Genomic DNA, 18976 nt, shown 5'->3' on the forward strand with positions numbered 1-18976 from the left:
GCATTTTCTGATGCTATTATTGAACCATTTTTGGTGCTGGGGCTGGTGTATGCCAAGGAGACTTGAATCTCTGGACTGTTCATGTGCTAGCTGCGGTCTGAGTCTCAGCAGACTTGCAAATCCTACCCTCTGATTCATTGGATTTACCCAGGTCAGCTGAAAGGGAGGTAAGGATGGACAACCACCACGTCAAGGAACTGAGAGTTTAGACCTGTGGGCATGAGATTCCCATTCACAAGCCATGCATGATAGAAGTCCCTTCTCAGTTGAGAGGTGGAAAGGGCATCGCCATCCCAGGGTCCTCAGGTTGGAGATGTAAAATATGGAGTAGAGTGGACTTACTGATATTCTACTATAGAATTATTGTGACTCTAGCAATGGAAGAAATTATAGCACTGATGTGGAGACAGTGGCCACAGGGGTTGGTGAAGGCAGGGAGAGGGAAAAGAAGGTGTGATAAGGGGGCATTTTCAGGCCTTGGAGTTTCTCCTGAATAGTGTTGCAGGGACAGATGCAAGACAATACATACCCTGCCATAACCTACTGAATGTACTAGGGGAGTAAACTACAATTTAAACTATAATCCAGGATGTATAAATTATAATCCAAAATGTATTCATCAATTGCAATGAATGTACCACACTGAAGAAAGAAGTTGTTGATGTGGGAAAATTGGGGTTGTGGGGAGTGGGACATATGGGAAACTCCTATATTTTAAAATGTAACATTTCATGTGATCTATGTATATTCTAAAAATAATTAAATATATATTTTTAAAAATCAAACAACAACAATTAAGAAAGACATAGCCAGAGAAAAGGAAGAAATCTATATCATGTTTTCGATGATAATTTGGAAAAAAAGAAATTGAGAAACAAAGGACTGAAAACCAAAGTAAAAGTCTATATAAATATATTCAGAACACATAAAATATCTAGAATAACAGTATTTAGCATTAGATTAATTGTGAAATAAAAATAAGACAAATGAAATTTAAAGTTGAAAAGTTGGATGCCTGTGGTTGTCATTCTGATATTTTTAGAGAGGAGGAAAATTATATTTGCTTCATAATCAGTGAGGGTAAATGCAATGATGGTATAGATATTCTTCAGATCTTCTATTTATTGCAGGAAAACATTCAATTATAACTTAAGACAGCTTATTGCCCCCAGAAGGTGATTTATACAATAATCCATGCTGAGTGTTCCTATCTGGCCTTAACAAAATAATATAGCACTTTGGGCCAAAGATGCAGGTTAGTAACCCAGCACTGGAAGCCAAGATGGAGAAGATCTCCACAGCTGCCATGACCTTCCCCTTGGTACTGTGGTAGACAGGCAGGAAAGTGACCCAAACACTGCAGAACACCAACATGCTGAAGGTCAAGAACTTGGCTTCATTAAAGGTGTCAGGCAGGTTCCTGGCCATGAAAGCTACAATGAAGCTCCCGAAGGCCAAGCAGCCCGGGTATCCCAGGACACAGTAGAAAGCAGTGGCTGAGCCATTATTGCACTCAATGATGATATAACCAGGCTCAGAGTGTGCATCTTTATCAATGAATGGGGGAGAGGTTCCCAGCCAGATGCCACAGATTGTCATCTGGATCACGGAGCAAACGGGAATAACAAAATTAGGTGCTCCTGATACCAACCACTGCCTCATCCTTCTCCCTGGAGCAGTGACCTTGAATGCCAGAACCACAGTGATTGTTTTGGCCAAGACAGTGGACACAGCCACGGTAAACACAATTGCAAATGTGATTTGTTGGAGGGTGCAGGTGGCTGTGTTGGGACGACCGATGAAGAGCAAGGAGCAGAGGAAGCACAGCTTGAGGGAGATGAGCAGGATGTAGCTGAGAGTCCTGTTATTGGCCTTGACGATGGGAGTGTCCCGGTGCTTCACAAAGACTCCAAGAATAACAGCGGTGAGGAAAGAGAGGCAAAGTGCTGTGCAGACCAGAGTCATGCCCAAAGGGTCTCCATAAGCCAGGAAGGTCACAGTTTTTTGGATGCAGCGAGTTCTCTCACTGTTTGCATACTGATGATCTGGACACTTCACACAGTGTTCTATATCTGACAAGAAATGCAAAGTGTCACCAGCACGTATTCAGTAATTCTCACTTATTCACTGGACCCAAAAGAATAAAATTGGACAATTTCAGCCAAATCTACCCAGTTTGTGATGACTCGAAAGAACTCTGTGTTTTAATCTGCTTATTTTCCTTCCCCTAAACTTTCTTTTAGACTTCTGGCTTTCTTTTGGAAGTTCAGTCCTTCAATTTCATAACAGTTCCACTTTACTCACTTTTGAGCTGCCATTCTTTTCTTTTTTAAAATGTATTTCTTGGTGTGTAACATATAGTCATACAAGGGAACAAACCATACGTGTATGCCTTAATGAATTATGAGGAAGTGAAACTATGGGTAACACCACACAGGCCAAGCACTAGAACACACCCAGCCCTCCAGAGGCCTCTTTTCTAACCTCTCTAAATAATTTACTCCCTCTCAAATCTCCAAATAATCTACCTTCTTGAATTCTAAGCACCTAGTTTACTTCTGCTTGGGTTTTTTTTACCAATATTATTTGTGAGATTCATTCATTTCACTGGATGTATTTGTATAGTTCATTCGTTTTTTAAAATTTTTATTCAAAATTACTAATATATGAACAAACACAAAGACTAAGTATAAAATAAAAGTTGTGAACTTACAAACAAACATGCATAACATCATACAGAGATCCCATATGTCAAGTCACCACCAACACACTGTATTGTTGTGAGACAAAATCAGGGAGTATGGAAAATGTACCAAATATATGGTATGGATGATGGCTGGTGGTGATATACTGATTATATTATCTCATAACCTGTAACAAATATTCCCCTGTTTTGGTGTGTTGATGAAAGGGTGTTGTATTGGAATTCTACACATATGCTTGATTATTTTATAAGTGCCAACTTTGTAATAAAAATATATTTTTATATTATTTATAATAATAATAGAGTGGGCAGGTGATAAATACACTGAATATAACATATGAAATATAGTTAATAGTAAGATTGTGATAATATTCTTTCATAATTTAGATTTCATTCACTTTTAAATATATTTTTATTTCCTTTTTACACACTCATTATGTGCACCAACAAATATTTCCTCTTCCCTTTACCCTCATCCCCTTGAACCCTCTTCATTGATTTCTGCTCCTGGGGATTTGCTCCTTTTTAACATCTCTTATAAATGACATTTCACTTCCTTATTTCAAAGAGTATAATGTTTGCAAGGTTCTTCTATTTAGAAGTGCATATCAGAAATTCAGTGTTCTTTGTAGCCAAATCGTATCTCATTGTTTGTACGTCCCACTGCTTATGTACCCATTCATTTATTAATAGACATTGGGTCACTTCCATGTGTTGGCTATTGTCAAAAATGCTGCTATAACCATTGTGCACAATTATCTGTTTGAGTACATGCTATCACTTTGTATGGGTACATCCAGGGAAATGGAATTAGCAGATCATGTGATAATTCTATTCTTTAAGAAACTGACATATTGCTTTCTGCAGCAGCTGAACTATTTTACATTCCCACCACCAGTTTATTAGAGTTCCAATTTCTCTGCATCTTTCCAACACTTGTTATTTCACATTTTTAAAACATAGTCTTTGTGGGTGTGAAGTGTTATAATCCATTCTCTTATAATGCTGAATAGAATTCTATTAATACATCATTTTTTTAATCCATTTTACAGTTTATGGACTTTTGATTATTTATGAGTATTAGTTATTATTAAAGTTACTGCCATGAACATATTTGGTACGATAAGATGCTATAATTTTGGATTGTATAATAAGCAAATATTCACCATTACAGGTAATACCATAGAGCTGTCCAAAGTTTTACACCAATTTACCATCCAGTTGTTCCATATTCTTTTCTCTTTTTTCTTTTATTATTTTAAGATTATTTATTTATTTATTTGTTTCTCTCCCCATTTCCTACTCCCCCTGTCCCACCTGTCTGTTCTCTACATCTATTTGTTGCGTGTTTTTTGTCCACTTATGTTGTTGTCAGTGGCATAGGAATCTGTGTTTCTTTTTATTGTGTCATCTTGTGTCAGCTTTCCGTGTGCGGTGCCATTCCTGGGGAGGCTGCACTTTCTTTCATGCTGGGCGGCTCTCCTTATGGGGCACACTCCTTGCGCATGGGGCTCCCCTACATGGGGACGCCACTGCATGGCATGGTACTCCATGCCCGCATCAGCCCTGCACATGGGCCAGCTCCACAAGGGTCAAGGAGGCCCAGGGTTTGAGCCACAGACCTCCCATGTGGTAGACAGATGCCCAAACCACTGGGCCAAGTCCGCTTCCCTCCATATTCTTTTCAACACTGGACACAGTAATAATGTTTAATTTTAGCTTTTATGGGATGTTCTGAGTATTTCATTATGCTTTTTAAATGCAATTTCCTTGTGAATAATTAATCTGAGCACTATCACATATGTGCATTGCATGTTTGGAGATGTTTTGGTAAGGAGGACTTGTTCACACATCGAACTTTTTTCTAATGAATTTTTTGCTTATCTTGTTTCTATAGGAGCTCTCAGTATATTCCTGATGTAATTCATTGTTGACTAGATCTATTTTAAATAATTTAATCCACTTGTGGCTTTACCTTTCATTGATGAGCAAAAAATAGCAGTATTATTGTAGTTAACATTTATCAAATGTTTCCTTTAAGGTTGATGTTATATTTGTTTTATTTAAGAAATTTTCGACTTTGAAGATGAAAATATTCTTCTTTAAGTTTCTTTAATATTTTTATTTTTACATTTAGCATTCCAATGTGCCTGATTTTGATGAATCTTTATGTGACCAGATTGTTTCTGGATATGCCATTTGGGTTTTCTTTTGTTTTTCTTTCTTTTTCTATCCTTATGCTGAAAGAACATAATTGTGACTTCATAAAAAATGAAACAGGTAGAATAAGTACTCCAATTTCAATCTTTGTCTTAAAATTTCTCTTGACCAAGTTTTTTTCCTGTTTGATTTCATATGAATGATATAATAAGTTTCAATTGCCTCAAAAAAGTTGGGATTTTGAAAGCAATTACATTGTGTCAATCCATTTGGAGAATAATGATACCTTTCCAATATTGAGTCCTTTCCCTTATGAATATGGTTTCTCCCTCCATTTATTTAGTCTTTTTGAAATTTTCCAAATGATTTTCTATATCTTTATGTGCAGAAGTCTTTCCAAAATTTGCTTAATATTATTTTCAGGTATTTAATACTTTCAAGATATTGTAAATATAATCTCTGAAAATTTCATTTTAGAAAGTCCCATGACTTGCATATATAAGGATTTATATTACACTTGTATTCAGACCACTATCTCAGTTTGTAAAATCTTCCCGATTTTAGACATACACAATAAAATCCTTCACAAATGATGTCAGCTCTATTTTATCCTTTCCCATAATCACTCATTCCAATTATTTTCCTGCCAATATTACATTGGGAAAGAGCCCCAGTGTATTGGTGACCGTGTTAATACTGTGGATTTTTTCTTTATTCATCTCCCAGGCCTGAAATGCTTCCAAACGATGATACTTGTTAGTTTTCAGGATGATACTTGTTAGTTTAAGGGATTAAGATGATTCCCTTCTATTCCATATTTGATAAGTGATACTTTTGTTGTTTGTTTTAAAATCACTGGCGGTGTTGAATTGTATTAAATGTTTTCCTGCATGCATTGAGATGACTCTACTTTTCAGGGGGCACACATACTGAATTACCTTGCTTTGTCATGAGAACACATCTTTATACAAGCTGGAAACCTAGACTACAAATTTTTTTCTCTTTGACATGTGAGTTTATGTTTAAAAAGCAAGACACCTGTAAATTTTCTATCTTGTAATGACCTTATAAGATTTTGATAAAAATGTTAAGCTTTAATCATAAAATGAATTGAGAAGTTTTCCCATTTCTTTCCTATTTCCTGGAAGAGTTTGAGTAAATAAGCTTAATTTTTGCCTTGAAAGTTTGGTGGAATTCCCCAGTAAAGCCATTGGTGAATATAAAAATATATGACAAAGTTTTAAAGTTTTTAAAGTGTGGATTCAATAATTGAAGGAGATATGAAAATTTTCAGATATTTCATTTTTTCTTGGGACATTTTTTGGTAACTTATTTTTCTGGGAATTTGTGAATATAATTTACATTTTCAAATATATTGGAATGAAATAGTTTATACTAGGCTTTTATGATACAAAATTCTGCACAGAGGGCAACTTTTTTTTAGTCCTGATATTATTTATTTTGCAAATTTTATTTTTCATAATACACCATTCTAGGGATTATTAATTTTTTTCCTAATTCTAGCCTTAGCTTTATCTTTTTATCCTATCTAGATTGTCCTTTATTAAGTTTCTTATAGTTATTATTTTCTCTCTTCTCTTTTCTTTATGATTTATTTGCTCTTATTATTTTAATTTTTGAAGAATACTTAGCTGTTCAGTTTTTTCATTTAAATATATATAATAAATAATTTAAAATTATATATTCTATCATTATACATTTTTCTCTAAAGACAGCTAGCTTTAGCTCTATCCCATATCACTTAAAATGTAGCATTTTTAATTTCAAAGTAGTTTTATAAAATCTATTGTATTATCTAAATTAAATGAGTTGCTAAAATGTATATTTCTTGATCTCCTAACATGTGGGAGTAGGCGTTGATGGTTACAGTATTCTTTATATGTGCACATGGAACATATACTTGTACCTGTATTGTACCGATGTGTACATGGATCATTTTCCCAAATTGAGAAATTGCTTTGTTATATCTTTAGTCTGAACACATCTCCAAAAAATGGAATAATAGGAAGTGTTTTGGAAAATTTAACCTCATATTAATCAATAAATGAAACTCAGAAATTCCCCACCAAAGATGTCATTCCAGCATGTAATATCATGAATATGGCTAATTTCAAGAATGGTATTATGAAGAAAATATGGCATATTGATTTTCTGTCACATTTATATACCGTGTCTCCATCTCCATCCTCAATATCTTCTGTGATCTTAGTCACACTGAAATCTGTTTTCCAGTTCTCTGAATCTATGAATAATACATGCAGTGGTGATTTGCTTCTTTCTCATTTATAAGAATTCTGCCAAGAATTTATTGCCCCTTCATTCATCTTACATAATACTAATGCTACTGCTTCTATGAAAAACTCCATGGAACCATTTGTCCCAATGAATTTGCAAGCCCTTAAACCTCTGCACATGCACTAATTGCAGGCTTTAAGGATGTACACAAAGTATCTCTATGTTTTGTCCCCACGGTCAGCTGTGAACTATGAGAAAGCAGAAAGTGAAACCCATTCATTGTAGATGTGCTGTATATTGTCCTCATATGGCACTCCACAGAAATATTCATTTCTAAAAAATGTAACAAACGTTCTGAGCACCTGTTCTTCATATCAGTGTTAGTTATGGTGAAACTGAAGAAGATTAAGACCCAAGCTTTTGATACAATCTAAATATTCTTTCAAACAGGATGCAGAGCAGGTAGTTATAATACAATGTATTAATTACAGGATAAGGATGAAACTTAGTTTACTATTGTGAGTTCAAGAAAAGTGTTTCCTATAGATGACTGCCTGCAATGGGTCTAAAGTTTATCAAATATAATAGATAAGTGCAGAGGAGTGTCATCTCAATGGAAAATATTATTGATTATAAAATTAAATTGCTAAATGAAGGATGAATTTTGACTCTAGTTTCCTACAGAAACTTTTCAATACCTTGTATGAGTGGGGGATATAAAGGAGAGATGGGACTTTCTTCTTGTCATGAACTTACCTGTCTCATTGGAAATCTCATTCTCTGGGCATGCAGTACAAAGAAAGCAGCAGGCAGGCTTTCCCAACTGAGATGTTTTGCTGAAACCAGGAGTACACTTCTCACTGCATACTGAGTGGGGAGTCTGGGAAGAAAATCAAAAACCTGTTAAAAAGTGTAACTTTATCTCTCCAAAATATACACTGCTAGGGGTGTTGACACAAACACAAATTTAAATTTTAAATATATGAATCAATTTATCTGAAAGGATTTCATTTTCATGGTAATATGTGAAATACAAAATTATATATATATATATATATATTTATATATATATATATAAATATATATAATGTATATATATATATACATTATATATATATACATATAATGTATGTATATATATATATATATATATAAATATATATAATGTGTCCTTACCATCCATTTGACAGTGTGTAAGAAAAATTTTCAAGTTGAAGGTTAAGATGTTAAATATACAGTTTGGCAATTTACTGAGCAATAAGGAGGAAGGAATCCCCCATAAAGATATTGTCTTTATATGTAATACAAAATACGATGATTGAATCATACCCACCTCTGAAAATCCTGCGTTCCACTCTATCATCTCCTCAGATATTGAAAATTGTTGATCATGTGGCATATCTGAAGCAAATTGTCCTACTTTAACTTTTAGACCAAAACCTTCTGGAAAATTCCAAAAGTTGAGAATGTCAAACCTGGTATCCAATTTCCTTGCCTCATCCAAAACCACGTGGTCACCAACAGGATTTTTAAATTGTGTGTTTTTCAGAAATGGGCGCAGCTAAAAGAGACATCATTTGTTGAGAGAGTTTGTCCAAAGATTAAAGATTGAAAACCCAAATTAGGGAACATCCATGAACCTATGGGAGCCCTGCTTCATAATACAAATTAATTATTAGCATCCGATGAAGTAAAAGAAAGAAAAGTGAATGGAGAGAAGATGGGAAAATATGGTGGCCAAATAAGTAGCTAGAAATGTCAGCTTGTCCTACAAGACAATTAGTAATCACCCAGAACTATCTAAAGCACTTGTTTGGGGTACCTGGGGGACAGTGGAGCATCCTGCAACATCTGAAAGAATGGAAGGAGACTGCCCATTTGCAAATATTTATGAGTAAAGTTCTCCCCACCATGGAGGCTTGTGGCAGCAGTGCAAGCCACCTTGGAAACTATTCTGAGTCTGAAATTGGAAGATCCACTTTGAAAAAAATGCAGAGAAAGAGACTTCAGTGTCAACTTCAGCTCCTGATTAGCTCAAATTTGAAACTGCCTAAGTCAGAAAAAGAACAGTAGGCTAGGCTCCCTTTTAAATCTGTCTCTGGCATGATGGGAGGCAGGGCTGACAGAAAATCACAGTGAAGGTAGGGACTGGCATCTTTCCACCAGAATTGGATAGCAGCCCTAAGATAGGCTCCAGCCAACCTCTGGCAGGAAGGAAGCTGGGGGGACCTGGACGAACCTCTTTGTGTAGCCACAGGTGATTTTGACAAGTACAGACTGAATATTTGGAAATATTAGACCTGCTGATTTTTAATCACTTTCAATTCCATCTTCACCTCTGCCTCCAAATGGGATAGGAAGGGAGCTGTGTGTCCTCAGGCTTTCTGGACAATGGTAGGCACTTTTGGATTGCATAGACTGAACTGGTGGGTACCTGTTGATCTGCCCCCAACTCCCAATAGGTAAGGAGGGGTCTTAGGTTTCCAGTGTCTTTCCAGGCAATGGCAGGTAATTTCAGCCTGCGTGGTCTGAACCTCTGGTCACCTGTGGGTCCACATCAATGACCCAAAAGGATAGGACAAAGCTGGCATTTTCTCAGTCTCTCTGGGCAATGGAAGACCCTTTTGGCATGCATGGAATGAAGGGCAAGGTGCCTTGGGATCCACCCCCACATGCTGAAAGGTTAAGAGGGGACTGGTGTTTCCTCAGCCTCTCCAGGTATTGGTAGGCACAGACTAAACTGTTGCGTATCAGTGATTCGGTTCTCACCCCTTAAAGGAAAGTTCTTCAGGGCAACTGAAGCCATATTTAGCCCAAATGAATATGATTGCTGTGCACTCTAGAGAGTCTATCCCCACCCCCAGCAGGGAGGCGCCCCAGAACTATGTCATTCTACCTGGGCCTGACATTTAAAACCTACATGGCATAGATTGAAGCCCATACCTGAAGCTCTAACCCCACCCATAACAGGGGAGAAAGGGTCCTGAAGTTTCATCGGTCTATTTGGGCCACTACAGACCATCTTTGCCTGAACAACTTGGATTGTTATGCATGGCTGAAGTTCTCTTCCTACCCTTGACAGAGAAGAAATGTTGGAGAAGATTAATCAGTTCCAGGGCAATGCAAGCAGCTTAAGCCTCCACAGCTTGCAGCACCAATTTCATCCTCAGCTTCTACTACAACACCAGCAAAGGAGAAAAGGCAAGAAGGATCTAAAGTAAAAGGAGAACATGCATCCATTATAAATAAATCTTGTAAGCCAGATGCCAAGGCACCAAAAAAATAAAAATATAATCCTTAATAAGAAAAAGGAAGATATGGGCTATTTAAAGGACCAAGATAACCCTCCAGATGACAAAGGATTTGCCACAACTAAGCCTAGGTTTCAAACAAGTCTCCTTAATAAATTCAATGAGATAGCTAAAGGAATTAAGGGTATTAAGAAGACACTGAGTGAGCACAAAGAAGAATTTGAAAGTATTCATAGAAAAACAGCAGACCCTATGAGAATGAAAGATTCAATAAATGAAATTAAATACACACTGGAGCATATAGCACCAGATTTGAGGAGGCAGAAGAAAAGATCAATGAGCTTGCAGATATGGCTTCTAAAAGCAAACATACAAAAGAACAAATATAAGAAGGAACAGAAATAATTTAACTGAGTCTCATGGAACTAAATGGCAGAAAGACATGCAAGCATACATGTCACTGGTTTCTGAGCAGTAGAACAGAAGAGAAAAGGGGAAGAAGGATTATTTGAAGAAATAATAGTAGAAAATTTCACAACCCTATTGATGGACATAGATATCCATGTCCAGGATGCACAGCACACTCCCATCTGAGTAAATCCGAATAGACCAACTCCAAAACACATAGTAATCAGAATATCAAATACCAAAAACAATTAGGGAATTCTGAGAGTAGTAAAAAAAAAAGTGATGCATAACATAAAAGGGATACCATATAAAATTAAGTGATGATTTCTCCTAAGAAACAATGGATAAAATTAGGAAGTAACATGATATATTTAAGATACTGCCTGGGAAAAAATGCCAGGCAAGAATTTATATCTGTCAGGATCGTCTTTTAAAAATGAGGGCGAGTTTACAATAGCCATGGATAAACAGTAACTGAGAAAGTCTATAACAGAGACTAGCATTGTAGGAAATACTAAAGAGAGTGCTAGAGTCTGAAAAGAAAATAAAGGAGACAGTCTTGGAAGAGAGTCTAGAAATGAAGATTACATCAGTATAAGTAACTAAAAGTATCAAAAGAGTGGTGAAAATAAAATATGATTGATAAATTCCAAAGCTTAAAAAGGGTTAAATAAGAACTGATTTCACTGGAAAAAACATTAAATATTAATGCATTAAAGTCCCCAGTCAAAAGTCACAGACTGATGGAATAGAAAAGAAAATAATGAGCCCCCTATATGTTGTCTGCAAGAGGCTCACCTTAAAACCCGGGATACCAAGAGATTGAACATGAAAGATTGGAAAAAGATATTCCTCCATGCAGTAACAAAAAAAAAAAAAATGCTGGAGTAGCTCTATCCATATTGGATGGAATAGACTTTAAAAGCAAAATTTTCATTACACACAAGGAAGGATATTATATATTAATAAAAGGGGCAATACACCATGAAGAAGTAACAGTCTTAAATGTATGTAGATCTAAGCAATATGTCCCAAGATACATGAGGAAAACACTGTCAAAACTGAAGGGAGAAAAATGTATTTTGATAATAATAGTGGAGACTTCAATACTCTACTCTCAGCATTGGATAGAACACTTCACAGAGGATCAATGAAGAAATAAAGAGCTTGAATAATATGACAAATGATTTAAACCTAATGGACATATACAGAGAACTGGACCTAAATATAGCAGGATACACATTCTTTTCAAGTGCTCATGGATCTTCCTTCAGGATAGATTGTATACTGGGTCACAAAGCAGATCTCAATAAAATCAACAAGATGTAAATTACACAAAACAATCTCTCTGATCATAATAGAATGAAGTTGGAAATTAACAGGAGGCAGAAAAGTGGTAAATTTACAAATATATGAGCATTAAACATCTAGTCATTAAATAATCAGGGGGTCAAATAAGAAATTTTGAGTAAACCCACAAATATCTTGAGATGAATGGAAATAATAACACAGCATATCTGAACTTATGGAATGTAATCAAGGCAGTGCTGAGAAGGAAATTTAAAGTCCTCAGTGCTTACATTTAAAAGGAAGGAAGAGTTAAAGTCAATAACCTAACCACTCAGCTTGAGAAACTAGAAGAAGGACAGCAAAATAATGCCAAATCAAGTAGAAGGAAAGAAAGAATAAAGATTAGAAGAGAAATAAATGAAATTGAGAACAACAAAAAAGTAGAAAGAATTAACAAAACTAAAAATTGTTTCTTCAAGAAGATAAACAAAATTGACAAACACATATGTAGGTTGCTGTAAGAAAAAAGAGAGATGATAAAAATATATGAAATAAAAAATGAAAATGAGGACATTACTCCTGACCACACAAAAATAAAAGACATTATAAGGGGATCCTATGAACAACTGTATGCCAGAAAACCAGACAATGTAGATGAAAGAAATAATTTCCTAGGAATGTACAAACTATGCTGTTTCTAAATGAAATCAAAGATCTCAACAAACTAATCACAAATAAAGAGACTGAAGCCATCATCAAACAAAACACCAAAATGAAAATCCCATGACCAGATGGTTTCACAAGTGAGTTCTTCCAAGCATTTGAAGAAAATTTAATACCAGTTTTACTCAAGTGTCTCCAAAAGTTTGAACAACAAGGAATGACACCAAACTCATTCTGGGAAGCCACTATCATCCTAATAGCAAAGTCAGATAAAGATATTAGGAAAAAAAATTACAAAACCATTTCTCTAATGAGTATGGATGCAAATATCCTCAACAAAATACTGGATAATTGAATCCAATGACACATTAAAAGAATTATTTATTATGATCAAGTGGGTGTTAATGAGGCATAAAAGTGTGGTTCAAAACAAGAAAAACATTCAGCATATTACTGAACATTAATAAATCAAATAAGAAAAATCATATGATCTTATTAGTTGATGCAGAAAAGGCATTTGACAAAACACAGCATATCTTCTTGATAAAAATAGTACAGAAGGTAGCAATTGAAGGAAACTTTCTCCACTTGATAAAGTCTATATATGAAAAACCCTCAACTAACATTGTACTCAAAGGTGAAAGACTGAAAGCTTTCAAAATAAGATGAGGAAGAAGAAATCAATGTGCAATGTCACCGCTGTTTTTCAATATACTGTTACAACTTCTAGGTAGAATAATCAGGCAAAAAGTAAATAAATAGCTTCCACATTGGAAAGGAAGAAGTAAAATTTCACTGTTGCAGTTGATATGATCTTATCTCTAGAAAATCCAAAAAATCTACAATAAAGATGCTAGAGCTAATAAATAAATTCAGTAGATTGTGAGGATACAAGATCAATATTCATAAGTGAGTGGTATTTCTATACAATCATAATGGCATAATCTGAAGGATGAAGTAAAAAATTTCCATTTAAAATAGCAAATAAGAGAATCTCATGTTTAAGAATAAATTTCAACAAGAATGTAAAACACTTATATTCATAAAACTATAATGCATTAATTTTAAAAAGACCTAAAAAATTGGAAGAATTTTCCATGCTCATGGATTAGAAGACTAAATATCATTAAGAAGTCAATTTGACCCAAATTTGTATGCAGATTTAATGCAATCCCATAAGAATTCCAGCAGGAGTTTTTTTAAAAAATGGAAAACACAATTGCAAATAATATTTAGAAGGGCCAAGGAACCCAAATGGTCAGAAATATCAAAAGGAAGAGTGAGGTTGGAGGACTCTCACATCCAGACTTCAAATCATATTAGCTAGCTACAGTGGTAAAAATATCATGATACAGGCATAAAGATACACACATAGACCAACAGAACTGAACTAACTGTTCAGAACCTGAACCTCACACATCTATGGTCCAGTGATTTTTGAGAAGCTTCTCCTACCCACCCTGCTGGAGCAGAACTATCTATTCAGAAAAAGGTGCTGGGAGACTGGATATCCATAACCAAAATAAGAAACAGGATCCCAATCTCATACCTTATACAAAAATTAACAAACAGTGGATTAAAGAAAAGCAAGAACCACAAAGCTTCTCGGAGAAATGTAGGAAAACATCTTCAAGACCTGGCAGTAAGTGGTGCATTCTTTTTTTTTTTTTTTCTGTTTTTTGTCTTTATTTATTTTTTTAATATTACATTAAAAAAATATGAGGTCCCCATATACCCCACACCTCCCCCCACTCCTCCCCCCATAACAAACAATCTCCTTCATCATCATGAGACATTCATTGCATTTGGTGAATACACCTCTGAGCACCACTGCACCTCATGGTCAATCGTAGCCCACACTCTCTGACAGTCCACCCAGTGGGCCACTGTAGGATCTACAATGTCTGGTAATTGTCCCTGCAGCACCACCCAGGACAACTCCAAGTCCCGAAAATGCCCCCACATCACATCTCTTCCTCCCACTCCCTACCCCTAGCAGCCACCATGGCCACTTTTTCCACACCAATGCCACATTTCCTTCGATTACTAATCACAACAGTTCATGAATAGAATATCAGTAAGTCCACTCTAATCCATACTCTATTCCTCCATTCTGTGGACCTTGGAATGGTTGTGTTAGTGTTGTATTCTTAAACCTTACACTGAAAGCACAAGCATCAAAGGAAAAATATGGATAAATGGGACACCCTGAAACCTAAACACTTTTGTGATTCAAAGGAAATCACCAAGAAGGTGAAAAGGCAGCCTATTCCATAGGAGAAAATATTTGGAAACCATATATCTAATAAAGGTTTAATTTCCATTCAATATAAAGAGATCATTCAAGTCAACAATAAAACGGGAAGGAATCCAATTTAAAAATGGGCGAAAGATCTAAATAGACATTTCTCCAAAGAGGAAATTGGAAATTCAAATGGACAAAAAGCACATTAAAATAAAGTTCCATATCACTACTAGGGAACTGCAAATCAAAATGACAATGAGATATTGTCTCACACCTCATAGAACAGTCATTATTTCATAAATCAGAACACAATAAATGCTGGGAGGATGTGGAGAAATAAGAGAACTCCTTCACTGTTGGTGGGATTGTGAAATGATACTGTGTCTGTGAAAGACAGTTTGGCAGTTCCTTAGGAAGTTAAATATAGAACTGCCCTATGACCCAGCATTCCTTTACTAGGAATATAACTAGAAGAACTGAATATTGTGAGACACACAGACATCTGCAGACCAACATTCATAGCAGCATTATTCACAATTACCAAAAGATGAAAATGACCCAACTGTCCATCAACCAATGAATGGATAAACAAAATCTGGTATATACATATGATGGAATACAATGCTGCAGTAAGAAGAAATGAAATTGGGACACTTATAACATGAATGAATCTTGAAGACATTATGCTAGGTGAAGTAAGTCAGAAAAAAAGGACAAATATTGCTATAGTCTTATTAATATGAACTAAATATGAAAAGTAAATGCATGGAGGTAAAATCTAAGTAGAAGTCATTAGGAGATAAGAGGAGGGGTGAGAAGGACTACTGATGCTTAATGTACGTTGGATTTTAATTAACTTGACTCTAAAATGCGGAAATTGATATAGTTGATGGTAACACATTAAAATGAGTAGTATCTGATTTGTAAATGGTATTGCAGCTGAAAGGGTAGGCTAGGGATATAAAAGTCAAATGAAAGTAAGCTAGAGAATAGTCTAGGGGCTGAAAAACAGTGAACCCACAGCTGGATGACAATTATGGTTCATGGCTGATTTACAAGAGTGTCCTTCTGTGAGCTATTCTAGAATTGTGTCACTATTTCAGTGTAGTGAGAATGTGGATAAGCATGGGAAAAATACAATTAGTGTGACCTCTTGACTGTGGTTATGAGCGTTACTGTAATATTCTCCTCAATGCTAAAAATATATTGTGTTGATAGTGGTGGGGTATGGAGAAATTTGACAAATGTACACTATGGGCAATGATTGTTGATAATAGTCTGATGATATTATCAGATAATCCATATTAAATATTCCAACACTGTGTGATGTGTTGGTGAATGTATGTTGTATGGGAATTCTAAACATGTGCATGATTGTTTTCTAACTTCACAACCTCTATAATAAAAATATATAAAAAAATAATATAGTAGTTTGGGGGAAAATACACCAAATGTAAGTTATGGGCTATAATTATTAGTAATATTTTGATGATGCCTTTGCATAGCTTATAACAAAAGTTTCAAAACAATGCGAGATGTTGGTGGTGGTGTGATGCATGTGACCAATGTATGATAATATGCATGGTTGTTTTGTAAGTTCACAGTTTCACTACACACTTATTTTTTTGTATTTTCATGTATGAATATTTCAATAAAATAAAATGTATGGAGGACTAACATATCATAGAGTCAATACAATAACACTCAATTTGTGCAGAAAACTCCAAAGGCAAGGTGATAAAATAATCTATACACATCAGTTGCAGAAAATCTTAAGGTGGATTATACCTAACCATACTCATTTAATCTTTGAATTCTCCCAGATAATCATATTGCAAAGCATGGTTATCAATACCTAAAGTAGTTGTGGAATTAAATGTGATAATGTATGTACAATACTCAACACTGTCTAAAAGACATTAAGTCCTGTTGTCATTTAAGTGACTGGTGGAAGATGTCTTGATATTTTCTATTTAAAACATTAGTTGGGAAGAAGGTTGAGATCCTTAGTAACAAAGATTGTAAACTCATTTCCTCCCACCCAATGGCATTTCCTTTTTGATGAACTTTTCTACCTAAGACTAGATTTACCTCCTAGACACTAAAACAAGTACACTGAATTCTGGGCTTTTGGGGAACGAACCCTAAGCTATAAACTTGAGCACATATGGCACTCTAAGAAAGTCACATTTATGATATGTTCTGAAAAAACACATGCTATTAAGTGGAAGAGACATTACCTGCCAAGGCTCAACAAAAAGCTCATCTCCATTTTCCACTGACTGGATTTCTACTCGTTGAAGAAGCATTTCCTGAAGGCTCTGAGCTACAGCATACACTGCATTATATACATTATAACTCCCTTCATTCATGTCCTTGTCAAACTGCCACCAAGGCATCAACTCCAAGGAGGCATTGGGAGGACAATTTTCCAGAGTGTTACAGTCAGATTCAGAAAGCAAGCAATCAAAAGAGATGAACCACAATTTAGCAAGGTAAAAGTCTTCGGTATTTTACAGGGTTAACAATCTGGATAAAAGTTTTGAAACCCAGTATCTCACCATGGTGGTATGAAAAAATGAGAGTCCCATGGAATGAGTCAAGGAAAAAGTCTCTTTCACTTGTGGTAACATCCCATTTCGAGGTTGTGATCCAGACTTTCCCTATCACTAACACTCTCCATCTGCAAAAACTCAAAACCAATAGTGAGTCAGAGTCACCATAAATGACAACCACTTTCACTGGTGATTCTTTGATACGTAAATGATAGTGCCACTCGAATGTGAAATATGATTTCTCAGTGATAGGGATCATTTCCACAAAGGCTGCACAGACTCCATTCCTGTCCATCTCTTCTCTGAAGTCCCATAGAAACTGGATACCTCTCTTGTCTTCTGAGATGACCAGTCCCACCCAGGTCCAGCTGAAATGCAGCATCAATGAAACCATGCCAAGGGCTAGAGAGGTATCCTTGGGAGCCATCTGATAAATTGATGGAAACTGGCCATCATCCCTCAGATTAGGATCATAAAAACCATAAGTAAGCTAAGGGGTAAGGAGAAAATAAGTCCACATGAAGCAGAGAATTGGTGAACTACCCTCTCAACCCCAATAAATAACAAGCATTCTTAGAAACATAGAAGAAAAGTCTTGCTCTTTTTATTTTCTAATCATCTCCTGATCCCTGGGAGTGTTTTAGAAAATCATTCATCAGTGTCTGAGGTCTGGGGAACTCCTTTATCTTTTCGCCCCTTTCCTTTATATCTATTCCATATAAAGGATATGTGCACATCCCAACATTCTGTATAATGGCCACACCCTTTCAGAAATACATAAACAATTCCATACTTGAACTTTTAAGTTTCTTGAAAATCACACCAAAGGATACTTGATTTAATACTCGGCCCCCTCCCCCCACCCCCACCAAGGCTTACCTGTGGAATTTTGTAGAGTTCCAGCAGTATCCCAACCTGAATGGAAAGTGCCCATGATTGTCCTGTAAGGACTGCTACTGACTTGCTTTCTTTCCTACAGTTGTAATTAGGGTTGTACTTGCCCATCCCGGATTGCCAAATGATGGGAATTTCCAAAGTTCTCTGTTCACTGTGCCGGGCATTGTAGATATCAAATCCCAGAGAAATGTTGGGTAATAGATGGGGATTCCTGTTGATCTCTTCAATGGCAAAAAGCATGGCCAGAACATACTGGTAGTTCTTGGTTAGAAACCTTTGTGGTGGGCACAGGGATATTTAGGGAAAAGACACAAATCATGATTATCAACCAATCCAATTCAATGACCAAATTAAGGAGCAAAGCACAGTGAAGTCATTCTAGACTGGGTCTTCTGAATCCACAATATTTTAGCTAATGCTAAAAAGCTAAATATTTCTTTAAAGCCCTGACTGAATTCTACCTATATGGGAATAGGTAAGGGTAACTACAATGGAAGGTTCAATGAGTAGAAAAACAGAATACCTTCATGGTAGGATTTGTTCTTTA

The 18976-nt window shown here is 35.8% G+C and overlaps 1 pseudogene; it reads right to left on the reverse strand.

Moving 5' to 3' along the window:
- Positions 1–1149: 1149 nt before the first annotated feature.
- LOC101434165 (vomeronasal type-2 receptor 116-like) lies at positions 1150–18687 on the reverse strand (annotated as a pseudogene).
- Between the last annotated feature and the right edge of the window lie 289 nt (positions 18688–18976).

The sequence above is a fragment of the Dasypus novemcinctus genome, chromosome 30, assembly GCF_030445035.2.
Source record: "Dasypus novemcinctus isolate mDasNov1 chromosome 30, mDasNov1.1.hap2, whole genome shotgun sequence".
Lineage (NCBI taxonomy): Eukaryota > Metazoa > Chordata > Mammalia > Cingulata > Dasypodidae > Dasypus > Dasypus novemcinctus.